General features: G+C 40.5%; 1 long non-coding RNA gene across 1 annotated transcript in view; it reads right to left on the reverse strand.

Moving 5' to 3' along the window:
• The window catches only part of LOC112531816, a 47,761-nt gene extending 40,270 nt beyond the window's left edge, over positions 1-7,491 (reverse strand). The window contains exon 1 of the long non-coding RNA XR_006937172.1: positions 7,396-7,491. This is a non-coding gene — a long non-coding RNA (uncharacterized LOC112531816). The remainder of the gene's footprint in view (positions 1-7,395) is intronic.
• Positions 7,492-16,127: the final 8,636 nt, after the last annotated feature.

A 16,127-nucleotide genomic window follows, 5' to 3' on the forward strand; every position in this document is an offset into this window, starting at 1 on the left:
GAGCAAATATATAAAAACTGTCTAATTTTGCCAGGGACATTCTGAAGTTTAATAGGCCTCATATTTATCCTACTTGGACTCAGATCTATCTTGTAGATACAAACTTGTATATTATAACAAAAACACAAACCTTCCATGTAGAATGCGTGAGAACTTTAGATAGCAACTGTATTCAGCAATAAAAATAAATAAATATATGAACAAAGAACTATTTCCAAAAGTATTATTACATAGTTTTATTAAGAAAATTAAAGATCTAAGAAAAACACTGCAAAATGAACAAGTATAGACCAAAATCATGTTTCAAAACAATAATAAAATAAGACAAAGAAGCATTCTCCTTCTACTAAACGATAACCTAACACTCTAGCAAATTTGGCAAAGCTGATAATATGAGTGGAAACTGCTGTCATTGGCAAAAAGCTCAACAGATTATTTCAAAAATTTTAGCTTTGCACCCTTGCTATCAATCTTCATTTATGATGAAAAGTTGAAGCTGTGAATCACACAGATCAAAGTTTCTTCATTTATCACAGAATCATAGATGCTGGAAGGTTCTTCTGGAGATAACCTAGTCCAAGCCTCCTGCTAATGGAGGTTCCCCAGAACAGGAACACATCCAGGCAGGTTTTGAATATCACCAGACAGAGATCCCACAACCTCTCTGGGCAGCCTGTTCCAGTGCTCTGTCACCCTCAAAGTAACAAAGTTTTTTCTCATGTTTGTAAGGAACATATTGTGCTCCAGTTTGTGCGCATTGCCCCTTGTTCTGCTGCCAGGAACTGTTGAAAAGAGCTTGGCCCCATCCACTTGACACCCATCCATTAGATATTTATAGGCACTGATAAGATCCCCTCTAAGCTTTCTCCAGGCTGAACAGTCTCAAATTTCTGACTTCACTCATACAGGAGATGCTCCAGGCCCTTTATCATCTTTATGGTCCTCTGCTAGACTCTCTCGAGAAGATTCCAATTTTCCTTGAACTGAGGAGCCCAGAACTCAGCACAATACTCCAGATGCTGACTCATTAGGGTAAAGTAAACAGGGAGGATCACCTCCCTCAACCTGCTGAGCACACTCTTTTTAATGCACCCCAGGATACCACTGTCCTTCTTGGCCACAAGGGCATACTGCTGGCTCACAGCCAACCTGTTGCCCACCAGGATACCAAGGTCCTTCTCTGCAGAGCTCCTCTCTAGCAGGTCAGCCCCTCACCTATACTGAGGCATTCAGTTATTCCTCCCCAGGTGCAGAACTCTGTACTTGCACTTGTTGAACCTCCTAAGATACCTCCCCACCCAGTTCTCCAGCCTGTGCAGGTCCCGATGTTTATTTGCAAATCTGTGCCAATAATAATTCTGAATGATTCTGCTCAAAGTTATGAATCTTAGTGGATAGTTCTTCAGTTTTACTATATGCCTCATTTATAGTGTGAGCCTATTCCTGACCAAACACAAGGATGCAGTCTACATGTCGTGTTAATTCTAATAAACTTATAATTGATTTTCCACATAACTTACCTAGCCTACTGTTTTTATTCATCTGTAGAATCTTCCTAGATTTTGACTGATTCATAAGCACCTAGTTCTGCAGAGGCTGTTTTCCATACTTCTCGCCTGGGAAAGGAAACATTGAGGTCATCCTCAAAATGATTTTATTTTCCCCTGCATCTTTCCATCTCACTTTTCCCTGAGAATCTTTCAGTATTTATAGATGGTTTTTATTGACAGAGTTAATTTGATACAGATCCATCATTTATTTTATTTCTAGACGCTAGAGGTGCTAGTTTAAATAGAATCTGCTAATTTGAAGCATACTTGATCTTTAATTTCATCCAATTTATTTGCAAAGCAAACTAATCACACAGAAAAGCAAAGATAGGTATGGAGGTGAGAGGGTAACATTCAGACTTCCTTATAATGAAACTGTTTCAAATAACCAGCAGCATTGTTTTTGAAACTTATTCTCCTCTCCTTAACAGCTTTTGACAGCTATCATATGTCTTTGCCACAGGGCCTAAGTGTCCAAAGCACCTACTTCCCAGTGAAACTCACAGGAATATAAGTAGTTTTTTATCACCAATTAGCTATGACCTTGGCTTGTGAGATATTCCAGCAAGAGCTATATTTTTAGAATGTAGCCTAATACACAGAACTCAAATCTTCAGGATTCATTGCAAGCAAGACATTCATATGTGGAAGAGGTGTCATAGGGAGATCATATATCAGGATAAGGAACTCATTAAGTGGAAAAGAAACCTGCAGTAATTTCAGAGAATCTATTACTTTTGTTAAGTACATGGTCTAAGGACCCATGACAAAGTATTCAGTTTTAATGGTAAAACTGATAAAATATGAAACTCTAAATAAAACTATAGCTCTGCTGTTCTGTACTAGGATCACCATTTTCAGGCTGTATGTAGAACAGCTATTTAGAACCTCTGAAGTAAGGTGCCTGTATGTTCCAAAAATACTGGAAAGTTTTGTTTTTTTTTTTTATGGTGGACTTCTGCTATGGAGTGAACACTGGATAAGAAAATATGAGTTGTTCACGTTTATGCAATTAAACTCTAAAAAGAAGAAAAATACTGTTCTGCTTGAAGGAAATACCCTTTGCAGGCAGCAATGCAGTGTTCAGCTTCCTGCAAGGTGCAGGATACTCAGGAATTTGCCTTCAGCTGAACCCAAAATTAAGTGTTCAATTTAGTTTCAGCCAGACTTTTACAAGAGTAGTGTAATGCAGAGAATTTCCATTAGATTAATAGTCTGGCCGTCATTAGAAAAAGCATCCGAACTAGCTGAACATGCTACTGGTCCCAGAATTTAAAAAGTCATAAGGTACAAATCCGAAGCACCAATTCTTCATGTTTCTGCTCCTTTCTCCTCATTTTCTCTCTTCCCTGTGATCTTTTCTCCCTAGCTTTTATTTTCACTTGAATAAAAACCAGAGGGTTTTCTGCCAGGAAAACTGCCACCAGAGTATACCTGACATTAGCCATGCTGGCAAGGAATCGTACAAGTCGGCAGAGACACTTTCACAAACACACAAATGCTGCACACCTGTACAGCTGGTGCCGAACAGAAAAAGTACACATGAACCACATGTGCCTGCAGGAACTGAAATGTTCTGGGATCTTCTTGCTGAGGATGCAGTAATGAGGTAAAGAAAAAATGTTTTAAGAGAAAATAATAAAAGAATGCTACTGCTGGGGGTCTGGCTGGTAAAAGTATGGACACGAGAGGAATTTCTGTACCTTCGGTTTTCTCTCCTGCTTTTCCTGAAGAGAGTTCCACAAAAAGTGAAATAATTACATCAATGTCTTCCTATAGGATTTCTCTACTTCACATTCAGAATTAAACATCTGTTGTAACAAAAGTCTTATTTAAGACATACCACCAGGTGAGCTGGAAAACCCATGTGAAACATTTCTTTACTCTTAGCTTATCAGCCAGCTACATTCACCACCAGACATTTTATGCAGTTAGGGGCAGTAATTTCTCCTTAAACTGCTTTGCTAACACACCACGAGGACTTCTTCATTATAACTCCTGCCTTGAAGACAGCCCCTCTGGGTCTCACATTTGCTTTCCACAGCAGCAAACTGGTAAGTCAATCCTTTCTTGTCAAGGTTGTATTTGTGATAAAGTTCAAATAAACTGCAGGGCATAGCACATTTCAAAGTAAAAATATCCCACAATCTAGATTTGGTTGTTTTTGTTTGTTTGTTTGTTTTTTGTTTTTTGTTTGTTTTTAATTCTTGCATTTTAACAGAGTCCTTTTTGTAGAACACCTCATACATATTAGGTTATTAAAGTAGCACAACAGCAACGCAGTGCTCTGTTCCTTTTTTCTCCTTTCTTCCTAATAAAGCAGCTACCATGTACAAAACTTTGCATCATTAAAGAAACTAGGGCACTGGCAGTAGCTGTTTAATTTCTGTGGGTGCTGTAATTTCCCAATGCCTGTCTCTCTTGAAATGCTCGTTGTTTTGCCATCTGCTTGTGTGTGTGAAAATCTGCACTTCATTGATAATCTTACACAGGTTTGTCAAACTGCCTGGAGTTCTGTGTATCACCAGATCAGAATATTAAAGAGGCTGTCAAAAAGAGCATTAAGTATATTGTCATAAGCATCACGTCCAATATATTTTAGCATGGTTGTTTTTTGGTGTAGCTTTTTTCTTTGTTTTGTTTATGTGCTTACTTGGTGCACCAAGACAATCTTCAAAAATAGTATTCAAGATATGCATTTAAAATGAGAGTGAACAGGAAATGTCAAAAGCAAAAATATATTTTGCTTTTTCTTCAGATGCAATTACAGACATGATACCACACTCCCAAAGTATAACCTCTGTATAACAACAAGCTGTTCAGTAAGAGGCCAAAGATGACTTTTTTGGTGATGGTATAATGCCAGAGGGAGTTCTCTATAGCACAGCCATAAGGATCTGGGCAAACCAGCAAAGGCACCCTGAGAAACTACTTCATATAGCTTTGGAGTGACCACTTGGGCAATCTAGAGTTAGTTCACACTCATTTTCATTTACAATCAAGTACAAACTTAGAGATAGAAGTTTGACTTAAAAATAGCTTTCTGCATGCTGTACAACTGGAGGTCAGTCACATTCACGTGTCTGGGTGAAAGCTGGAGACTGTAATTACAGCTTACCTGCATTGGAAATAAGAGTCTGCCCAGACTAGAATGGATTTGTATATTTTAAATTGAGAGAGGGTCTAACTTAAAATATTTTGGGGCAAAATGTATTTCAGGGAATAATGAAGAGTCCACCTACCACTGCAGCAGACATCAAAACAAGGTGAACGAAGGCTGTCCTGACTGGCAACTTTGCATATGATGTTGGTTTTCACACTACTTTGGATCTGTGCATAGAGAAATACTGCATCACCTAAACACTAAACTGGAGTTTGCCAGTTAGGTAAAGTGCTCTGCGTATTCTTAGATTATGCTCTGCCAGGTATCTGCCACTTCCTATATATTTGCTGCTGTACAAATATTTTCCATTTATATATCTTGCACATTAGATGAAATGCATGAATGACAGGAAAAAAAATATGGGATACTAAAAAGCTTATGATAGGCTTTGCTCAAGATGAAATAAAATGTAAAATTAAAGAAAATTAGGCAAAGAAATGGAAAGAGAATGTGAAGTGACCTGGCTGTATATTTTGGCTCATGTATCATTTTTATTTTTTCACTTAGAAATCACTCAACTCTCCACAATTGCCTAGGCATTAGATACACAATAAATACTACATTTGGATCTTTTTTAGCTTTGCCATTACTTTTTATCCCAATCCTGCACAGCACCACAGCACATATATCACTGCCTTAAACTGCTGTGCAAGAAATCAGAGTATAAGCTGGCTGTTCTTTCCTGGAATAGTATGTTAATGGTTGCCATGGTGATGCACGTACCAAGTTAACTCTTGACTAATAGTTTGCTGAAGTAACACATCAGTATGAGCCGGTGCAGAACACTGTGCAGTGACAACTAGATGACTCCCAGTGTTCAAGCTGAGTCCTTAAAAATTAGCAGAGACATATCTAAGCTACACTATATTTTGCAGCACAGCCTGTAGACACTCTTGGTTTTTGACAACTGAAAAACTCTGCCCTGTGCATCAGAAGAGAAATTGTTTTTCTTCTCTTGCAGAAAGATAGCAAGAATATAGCATTCTGAACACTGTTCTAGGAGAAAAAGATTGAGGCACAGACACTGGTCTCTATGTTCCTTGTTATCTATTCACAGATAAATGACGTTAAAGTCTCAGTAATGAACCCCCAAATTTTGGATGCCCAAGTTAGAATAAAGATTAAGGGATTACTGAGAAAACAGCATTCTTACATACTCCTCCCTCCATCTATCTGTACTTCTATCTCTACTCAGCCAGAAAACATTTCCCCTCCTTGCAATTTACAAAAAAACATTTAGTGACACTATCATCTTCCTACTTTGTACTTCTAGCCACCGACAAGTGACATTGTGTTTCTCTAATAGGCCATTATGTTGTCTGCTTGAAAGCGTTTGTTTGATGTAATTCCTTACAAATGCACTAGAAAAGTCACATCTGTTTCTAGCTTTCTAAAAGTGTATTTCAGATGTTTTTTTCTCTTTACCTATAACTTCAGTTTTGTTCTCCCATATTGTGGCGGATTCTTGCAAGCATATAGGCCACCATTAAGTCACTCAGTTTTAATGCTCTCCCCAAATGCCATGGGGAGAGCATTAAAACATGCAAGAAGCCCAGTTTTGTGAGGAAAAAATAAAAAAAAATAGAAAGAACAAAACCATCTAGCTTTCACTATCCCCAAAATCTGATTTGGAGGTGAGCAAGTGCTATGGTCTGCTTTGAGATAGGCCTGGAGATCAACAAGACAATCTGACTTCTGCAGACTGGAAACTGCCAACCCCATCAAACATGTGACAGAGACCAATCATCAAGATGAGCATTTATAGATGCAGATGAGCTCTAACACCAAAAGATGTGATCTGCATTACTTGTAGGTCATTCTGTGCTGGCACTATGTGACATTGACTGTAAATATACAAGAGGAGATGGGATTGTTTACTCTCATCCCCCTCTATTTTATCATTCAATCTGTGATTTCTAAAAGCAGAGATATCCAAAGTCTGATTGTTCGTAATGAGGAGATTATTCAGTAAGAGACTACTACCTATCTTCCCTTCTGATCTCAGGTCCTCAAAAATTGCACATAAATAACATCATTTATTTGCCATAGCCTCCCAGTTCATGTACCTAAACCACATGACTCCTGGAAAACATGAAGAGCCTTCCCCTCCAGCCAGCACACTCCTGATGAATGAAAAGAGGGAAGAAGAAATGGCAAGCAAAAGGTCCTGACCCATAAAGGAGCTCCATGCTGTACTAATATTAGCCGTACAGAGGTAGAATGAAGAGAACATTAATTCCTGTGCAAAATAAGGCTGTTTCTGATAGGTGTTGATTCAGTACCTTGATGCCCAAGGTGCACATTAACTGATTTTCTTTGGAAGTTTTCTATTCTCTGAAATAATTCCCTCTAGCAGGGAGAAGAAAGTAATCTAGATAGCAGGCTTGAGGAGCTCAAGAGGCCACAACAGGTCTAAGTAGAAATATTTATTGCAGCTCTGTGTTCTTTTTTCTGAACAGGAGAGCGTCCTAATGGAAATATTACCAAGGAAACTTACTGGTAATGATTCTATTGAGGAAAAGAAATAATAACAAAGCCAAAATTACAATAACATAGTAAATTAACCCAAATAAATAAAAATATAAAGAATGTCCTATATGTCATACAAGTTGCTAATCCATCATTCTGTCTCCTACCAAACTATTGGTAAGGACAAGGCTGGAAAAATGAGCCAATACTAACCTTGTGAAATTCAGTAAGGACAAATGCAAAGTCCTGTCCCCAAGAAGCAAGAGCCCATTGAAACACCGCAGGCTGGAAACAGACTGACTGAGAAGCAGCTCTGCTGAGAAGGCCTCAGGGGTGCTGGTGGATAGCAAGCTGAACATTAACCAGCAATGTGCTCCAGCAGCATGGACAGAAAACAGCATCCAGGGCTGCATTAACTAGAAAACAGCTGCTAGTTTGAAGAAAACAATTCTCTTGTACTTGGCACTTACTAGACTGCATCCAGGCATTATGTCCAATTTTCAGTCCTGTGATACAAGAAAACTATTAATAAGATATGTCAAGTTCAGTGGGGGCCAATTGAACAGTGGGAGCTGAAGCATGAGCACTTGCACAGTAAGAAAAAGCTGAAGATGTTAGGCTTGATTAGTATGAGAAAGAAATGGCTTCAGGGAGATATGGCTGCATCATCCAGCACCTACAAGAAGGACAAGAAGAAGTAGCCAGGTTCTTCAGTGGCATACATCAGGTACAAGAGGCAAAAGGCATTTGTTCTAACAGTAGAGGCACTGACTACATAAGGAGATATTTTCCATTTGTAAGGCAATGGAAAACACAACAATGCTCTGGAAGCAGAGCAGCAAGGTCCTAGGCTGCAGCAAGTGGGGACCTGCTCAAACAAAACAACTATAGGCACAAAAATAAAAGAAAGAAGCTGCTTACCTTTAGAAGACCTCAGGTATGCAGGGATCTCTAGCAAGATACTCTTGCATCCACCACCAACCCTAAATGAGGTTTGGGAAGGGATGAATAATGGCTTCACACCTTCCAGTCACTTAGGTGCATTACATGCATCTAATCTCCCCTGAGTTGTTCCTGCCTTTCCACTAGGTGCTCAATCACTGTTTCAAGTCATGACTTAGCATTTCCGCTACACTAACTTTAGAAGATTTTGTGACCCAATTGGACAAAGCTCTGAGAAACCTGATCTGACCTTAGAGCTGACTCTGCTGGTGAGCAAGAGATTGAACTTCTCCCCTGTACTCAGTACCGGTGATGAACTCACACTTGGAATACTGTGTCCAGTAAAAAAAAGACATGGAGGTACTGGAGGGAGTCCAGCAAATGACCACAAAGATGATTAAAGGAATAGAGAATCTGTCCTATTGTAGAACAAGTGAAGGCAATGACAGAGCCTTTATTTGAGAAATAGGCACTAGAGGAAAAGATATCAAAAAGGAATTGACTCACCCTTCCTGGTAACAGCGTGGAAAGAGGGATGAGCTGAGGAATATGACCCTACCCCGTTTGTACCGTCGCGCCGCTGGAGAGAAGGGCAGGGGCAAAAAGGGAGACCTGCGCAGACTCAGACTGCACAGGAAGTATTGCAGAGACAGAAGGGGTGGCTCCAGACCACCTCCCCCCCCGCTCCAGGCACCCACACGCTCACGTAGCCCACCCATTGGTTCAGGCTGTGACCCTGGAATTCCACTAAACCTATAAGGAAAGTCTTAGAGAGCTGAGACTCTTTAGCGTAGAGAAGAAACTTATCAAAGTGTACAAATGCATGAAAGGAGGAAGCAATGAAGATAGAGCCAGGCTTTTTTCAGTGATGCCTACTGCCAGGACAAGCAGCAACAGACACAAACTGGAAGGCAAGAGGTTCCCTCTGAACACCAGGAAGCAATTTTGTGCTGTGCTAGTGATAGAGCACTGGCATAGGCTGCCCAGCGGCTGTGGAGTCTCCTCCTTAGAGCTTTTCAAAAACGTCTAGATGTGGGCCTGGGCACCCTGCTCTGAGTGTTCCTGCTGGAGCGCTGGTTGGAGCTGATGGACCCAGAAGGCCCTGCCAGCCTCAGCCATGCTGTGATACTGTGTGCTAGAGATCTCCTGAGGTTCTTCCAACTCAAATAACCCTGAGATCCTAAGAAACACTATTCATGGAAAGCACACAAACTGAGCCTCTCCACTATTCTGAACTGGCATATTAAGGATGTGCATACCTGTTGCCTTTTTTTCTGTGAACTTCACGTCCATGAACCCATCTTAAACTCTTTTCCTCTCTCTACTGATTCTGTGCATAGGATTTTACAAATACTAATTTTAGAACAGTTCATAAGTATTCCCAAAGCAGAAAGAAACAAAATTTAAATTTTGGGGGAATTATTTGCCTGGCTCGGATGGCCACAGCAGCAGCTGTACTTTTAATCTCCAATTCTTCAAATATTTATGGAAGCAATTTTACTGACTAAGCAGTCCATCCACTTATCACTTTTATTAGAATTTCTCATTGGAGGGGTTACGCTTACATTCATGTTTGCAAAAGTAGGTAATTAATGCCATGTCTCTGATTTTATCTTCAGCCCAGTAGGAAGCCAAAGTATACAGAGATCTATTCAGAGAGTTTTTGAACATAAGTAGGTATTTCCAAATCCTTAATCACATTTTCTTCCATGCTTTTTCCTTCATACAATCTCTCAAGCAGCAAACAAACTGAAAGAATACAGGCCAGAAGATGTATTTTCACTGATTCTGGAGAGCATTGTCTGCATGTAGAGAACTGCTTCACTTTTTAACATATTGCAGAGGGGCTAGTGAATACACTTGATTCATACTACTGTGGGCCATATAAGCAAGTACATTAAGACAGTGGAATTATTGTACAAGTTGGTTGTGAGCTTTTTGTTTGTTCATTTTATTTTTTCCAGTGTAGGGATGGGAACTAAATCTAACTTTTCAAGCTGTTTCTGCTCTGAATCAAACTATTCTCCCTGCATGAGTTCCAGTATTTTTCGGTGGAGTCATAAGCCTGGGACTCTGGCTAGCCACAAGCACCGGACCAACAGGTTGCATTTGTCATAAGGAGCAACATCCTGTGTGTTTTCAGCTAAGGTAGTTGTAGTCAGTCCTCCATTTTCCTTTTGAAAAAATAAATACGATAGCATTAGTATTTTATAGGATAAGGGAAGAAAGGTTTGTGAGAAAAAATATATACAAGCTCAGAGTTGGTTCAGCTCTGTTCAGAAACAGAGGCGAGTTGGTTGTTACCCCAAATTTTCACTGTCTCATTCTCCTTCTCCCGGAGTGAGGGCTGAAACACAGCAAGCAGGCCAGGGCTGGAGAGACAGAGAAGATTCCCAGTGCTACCAAGGGCTCGAGGAGCGAGATGTTAACTGCTTTTGCTGAATGGGAGCCAATTCTGTAATACATCTCTGAGAAGCAGTTGCCTCCCCTGGCTCTCCACAGCTCAGGCACAGACCAACCAAGAGCCATATCTATAGGCACTTTGCCACCACTAATGGTTTCCTACACCATGCAGACCTACTTTGCCAATGCTTTGCTCTGTCAAATGTATTTTGCTTTTTCTTTTCCATTTGAATAATTTATCCCTTGCAAGTTCCCGAGGGTTGGAATCCAGAGTTTAAAGGCTTCTTAAAAGAAAAAGCAGTCCAGGACCATTTTTTCTGGACTACAGTGGCAGATTTCTGTCTGTGCACAGCATTGTGAGGCGCTTATTTCAGGTTCTGGCTTTCTTGTGCTTTGCTCTAAAATCACAAAAGCTCCTCCATTGGAAAGAGCATTGATCAGCCCAGCAATAATCTGCTTACTTGCTTCACTGATGAAACAGATCCAGGCTGTGGTGGGCTTCTGCTCCATGTCATTACCATACCCACTGGGGATTAGGATACTTACAGTAGTGATCAAGGTCATGGAAAGTATTTTGCCCTGACCACACTTTTTCTGCTGATGCACTGTGGCAGCCATATCCCCAGTCAGGTTAATCAAACCTCCTTTAATTTGTATTTTCTCCTTTAAGATGTCAGCTGCAATGAAAACGATAACCTCCCTGACCTCAGCAATCATCTCTCACTGTGTTTTTTCATCCCTGAATCTGTTAATTGAAACTAGAGAGTCACAAGATCAGCACTATACATAGTTTAGTCCCTAATCATATGAAGCCTGAATCCCAGCTAGGAATTTATGTGTGACACTAATTATGACTGACATTGCCTATTAGAGTGGGAGATAAAAATCACATCACAGTGTAGCTGGAATGGTCTTGCAACCTCTCTACAGCTGGCTTAATGCTTCTTCACAAATAGCTTGACCTTTAGAAAAAGGAGTGAGGAAAGCAGGAGGTGTTTTGAGCTTTAAATGATTCCCATTTGTAACTCTATGAATGGCACATTTGGTCCAATTTCCAATCTCTGGCATTTCTAAACTGTCATGTTACAAACAGGCAGCAGGCTATAAACTTTCCCCCTAGAGGGAAGGAAGGCAATCATGTAGGTACCCCAGCAAGTCTGCGGAGCTGCAGCATCAAGCTTGGTATCTGCAGACTGTGCAGTAGTTCCATAGGGTTACAGCATAGACCCATCAGTGGCACTGTAAATACGTCGGGCTGGTGCCTGGTTGTTGCTTATAGATTGATGGTATCTCTGCAAAATGATTCTGGAGTGGATATAAAGGCTATGGAGGGTTGGGACTTGGCGCCTTTTACCCACACTGCACTGCTCTAAATTCACTGGTGCTAGATAAGGCAACTCCAAGACCACTATTTCTTTATGTCATTTTCAGATGCAATAAGAGACTGGGAAAAGAAGAAAGAGAAGGAAGCAATGTGGAAAGAAAATAGAAGCTTTGACTGAAAGCCACAAAAACAGTCTGTCACCCTGCAAGCCCTGCCTTATGTCATTGCTAGGAGAGGTTGTTTTAATTCCAGTTCATACACTGAATTTCAGAGGTGACTGCCAATGACAGTCAGCCACTTTACAATGTAAATAAGTAACATGACTGAGAGATTTTTTAGAGATTTATTTTTGTTTAGGAACTTCTCTGCTGACTTGAATTTACTTCCTATTTCACCCTCAACTGCTCTCTGATCCAGGAAGTACTGAACATTGACATAAAAATGACAATTCTGTTCATGCAAAATAAAATATTAAGTTCCCAATTTAAATACACCGTATGTAACCCTTCCCAGGAAGCTATTCTGTGACAGTAAAGATCATCTCTCAGTGGAGGGCTGTAATCCAGAACCAAAGCAATCACTACTTTCATGGAAGTAGAAGTCAAACATGCACAGCAACTGTATGTGAGATAACGTATACGCTACCCCACCTGAGCAGGGCAGAAGCCCTTTGTTATTAAAACAATGGCCAGAGAAACAACAAGAACATAGAGTTATGGTCTCAGGTTAGTGACCATTTACTGGGACACAGGACAAGAGCAGGGCCTGGAACATGCTGTGCCATCCCTCACCATGGAGGGAAGTATGTGGCTCCAAGCCTGGAGGATCTCCTTCAATAAGCCCAGGTGGAGATCTTTTAGCCCAAAATACAAGCGTGCCAGTAGAGATGATATAATTCTCCCTACCATGATTAAAAGCCCAGAGTAAAATTTTAGTGGGAAAGCAGTACAGAAGCAAAATGTGGCACAGTGCAGACTGCCTGCATCAGCACTTGCTGCCCTTTCTGTAGAAGAAAAGTGGCTTTCACTGCCAACAGCAAGCCAGACTCACTGAAGAGAAGCTACAGCAGCAAGCTGTCAGGTGGCAGCTAGTGACAGAAGTCATTATTCTCACAGGAATTAAGTCCCTAACTGAGCATGATGCTTTGTGGCTGTGGACCCCAGCGGCAAAGCCTCATGCCCAGCCACCCCATGCAGTGTCTGCTCTGTAGGAAGAACTGCAGTCACTTGTACTCCTTACAGGTGAAATGACTGCAACAAACCTGCTGTCCAAGCAGAGGACAGAGACCAGCTGCTAGCTACAAGCTCAACTGTTTTCAAGTGCAGCACTCCAGCTGGCATGTGCAAGAGCAATTCACATGTTCCTCTTGCACTGACTTTCTGTATCCCACGGGGTTGAGCACTGCAGTCAGGAACGAAGAGCTGACAAGTACCTCCAAGAAACCTCTTTTGTAAGTACCCTGCCTTTCTCGAGCACCACGCTATGCTCAAGTCAGCAGCATTCAGAGCCTGAACTGCAGTCAGGTTTGTTTACTTCCTGACCTAGCTTAGACATGCAAAACCTTCCCCTGTTCCTCTGAGGCCGCTATAAGCAGGAATCAGTGATTCCTCTGAGATGAATCTTGCTAGGAGGTGTCTGTCAAGGCACATGTGAAGACAGGGCAATATCTAGAGACTAGCAAATGTAGAAACAGATACAATTTACAAAGGAGGTTAAGATACTAGGGGAAAAAAAACTTTTTGTGTTTCAAGTTGGCATTAAGCAGCTTCTCAGTTGAATTCCAACGATTTCCTTAGTTAAAATGTTTAACAAATGCATGAAAATGTAGCATTTAAAAATAATCAGGAACAATTCAGGCATTTGCACATTACAGAGAATCACAGAATCACATTATCACAGTGTCATAGAATGTCTTGGGTTGGAAGGGATATTAAACATCACTATGTTTAATCAAGTTTCCACCCACCAGCTCAGACTGCGGGGGCCCCATCCCACCTGGCCTTGAACACCTCCAGGGATGGAGCATCCACAAGCTCTCTGGGCAGCCTGTGCCGGTGTCTCACCACTCCCTGTGTAAGGAATTTCCTCCAAATATCTAACCTGAATTTCCCATTTTAGTTTAAGATCACTGCACCCTTGTCCTATCACTATCAGACAGTGTGAAAAATTGCCCCCCCCCTCTGTTTATAAGCTCCCTTTGAGTATTGGAAAGCAGGCAAAAGTAAGAAGGATGGCTGAAATGAGTTAGAAAGCAATATATATATATATATATATATAAATCATGACAAAGTATATAAAACTACATCCTCCTTTTACAGCTCCCTTCAGCACAAGGCCTATTGTTCTGTTAAGACAAAGAGTTATCTGTTTTGATTGCTTTACCCTCAAAATGCTGCTCAGCTGCTCGGTTTTTGCTGGAATAATTCCTGAATTCATTCTTTCCCAATTGTAAGAGAAGTTTAAACTGCCTAAAATCTTGCTAAAACCTTTTGCATGAGAAAGATAGTCGTATAAGCCTGCCTGAACTTAGACACAGATATCAGTTCAAATTCAATAAAGAATTACCTAGATTTTTTTACTAAAGAGAAAAGGATACCAGGCTTTAAGAGAAAATAAGCTCAGAAGGTCATACTTTAAGAAAACTTGAAGTAGAACACTTGAGTGTTGATAAAATCAGTCTCCAAGAGCAAAAAATAATTCATCCTTAAACAAAAGAGGTAACAAATATAGATATATAGCAGAACTGTCTAAAAGTGTTCAGTGAAGTACTTCAATAGCAAAACTGAAACTAAGAGGGTAATTATACAGTAACTCAAATGGGGAGGGACGAAATGGTGGGCAAAGGGGAAGCACTCACTAAGCAAGGGATAGTCTCTGGGTACCCTTTTATTTGGCTGAAGCATCACAGTGTGCCAGAAGCACAGCCAGTAGGCTATGCCTTGTAGCATCTATTACCCTTCTATTTCATCTGTTTTTTTCTCAAAACCAGAGTCGAAAATAGAATTTTTTTCCTCCTGTAGTGATCCCAGTAGACTATCAACCTTCTGGTGGGTATCAACTGTCTTCACAAAAGGGAAGATAAGCACCCAAGACACTGAAAACATGCTTCTTCAGAGGCATGCCTCTCAGCACAATGTTAGCCTCATCCAAACTTTCTTCCATAGAGAGAAAAGTCACACAGAACTTAGAACTACAGGGACCATGCTTACACCAAAGGGTTTTGTGTTTGCAGGAAGTGCTATGCTCAGTTGAGATGCTTTGGGAACAATATGCACAGCAGGTGGTAGAAAAATACTTCCTTGGAAGTTACAGAAGACACTAATTACTTACACTTTAAAACTGAAAATACACAAATTCATGTGGCTCTCAATGTCAGTAGTCAACTCCTCCACATCATTAGTACTTCTACTGACTTGAAAGCAGAGCAAATGGCTTTCACAGAGAAGCATACTTTCATTAGTGGTATAGTGACAAGGACTAATCCTTATTTTCCTCTCTTGTCCTCTCTCCTTCCCCCCCCTCTTTCAAGTTCCCCACTGAACAAGAAACTAAATTTCAAATCAGCTTTCCCTTTTTCTCTCACAGGTGCTCAAAACAGACCTAAAAGAATAACTGTTTAGGAAACAGCAGGAGAGAGCAGCCTCTGAAAACATGGAAGAATCCTACTGTGAGAGCCTTTCTTGGCGGATCAAGAGCTGTATTTACAATAAGGGAATTGAAATAATACTGCAAAATAAAATGCTCATTTTCAGTACTTCACCAATTGAAACTTAAATAACTGTATCCATGCTGCAATACAATTAACAACTCCATTACACATACTAGAACAATTTTTGCATGTATCTTAGAGAAGCAATTCAAGGATAAAGTCTTTCCTGCAGCGTTCAAAAATATAGAGGTCCAAAAAGCTAGTTTTGAGCAAAACAGTAATTTGGTGTCTGCATGCATTCATATACAACACCACTTAAAAGAATTTGACTAAGCTTGACATAAAGCAAGATTGGCTCCTGAATCAGTTTTTCCCTCTTCTTATTTTAGCCCAATAGGAAATCCACTTTTCTTCTCAGACAATGGATGGAGAGGGGGAAGAGAAAGATAAAAGCAACAGTCTCAGACTTCTTGAAAAGCACTCAGAAGAGTGGGGGCTGGAGTGCAGAAAAATAAAGTTAGCCTATTAAGGCCACCAGAAGCAGCAACAAACTTCCCAATCTATACATAGAAGCTTTGCATTTAACTATTGAAATAACATTTTGATAGTTCTGTCCTGAGCTAGCCA

The sequence above is a fragment of the Gallus gallus genome, chromosome 2, assembly GCF_016699485.2.
Source record: "Gallus gallus isolate bGalGal1 chromosome 2, bGalGal1.mat.broiler.GRCg7b, whole genome shotgun sequence".
NCBI lineage: Eukaryota > Metazoa > Chordata > Aves > Galliformes > Phasianidae > Gallus > Gallus gallus.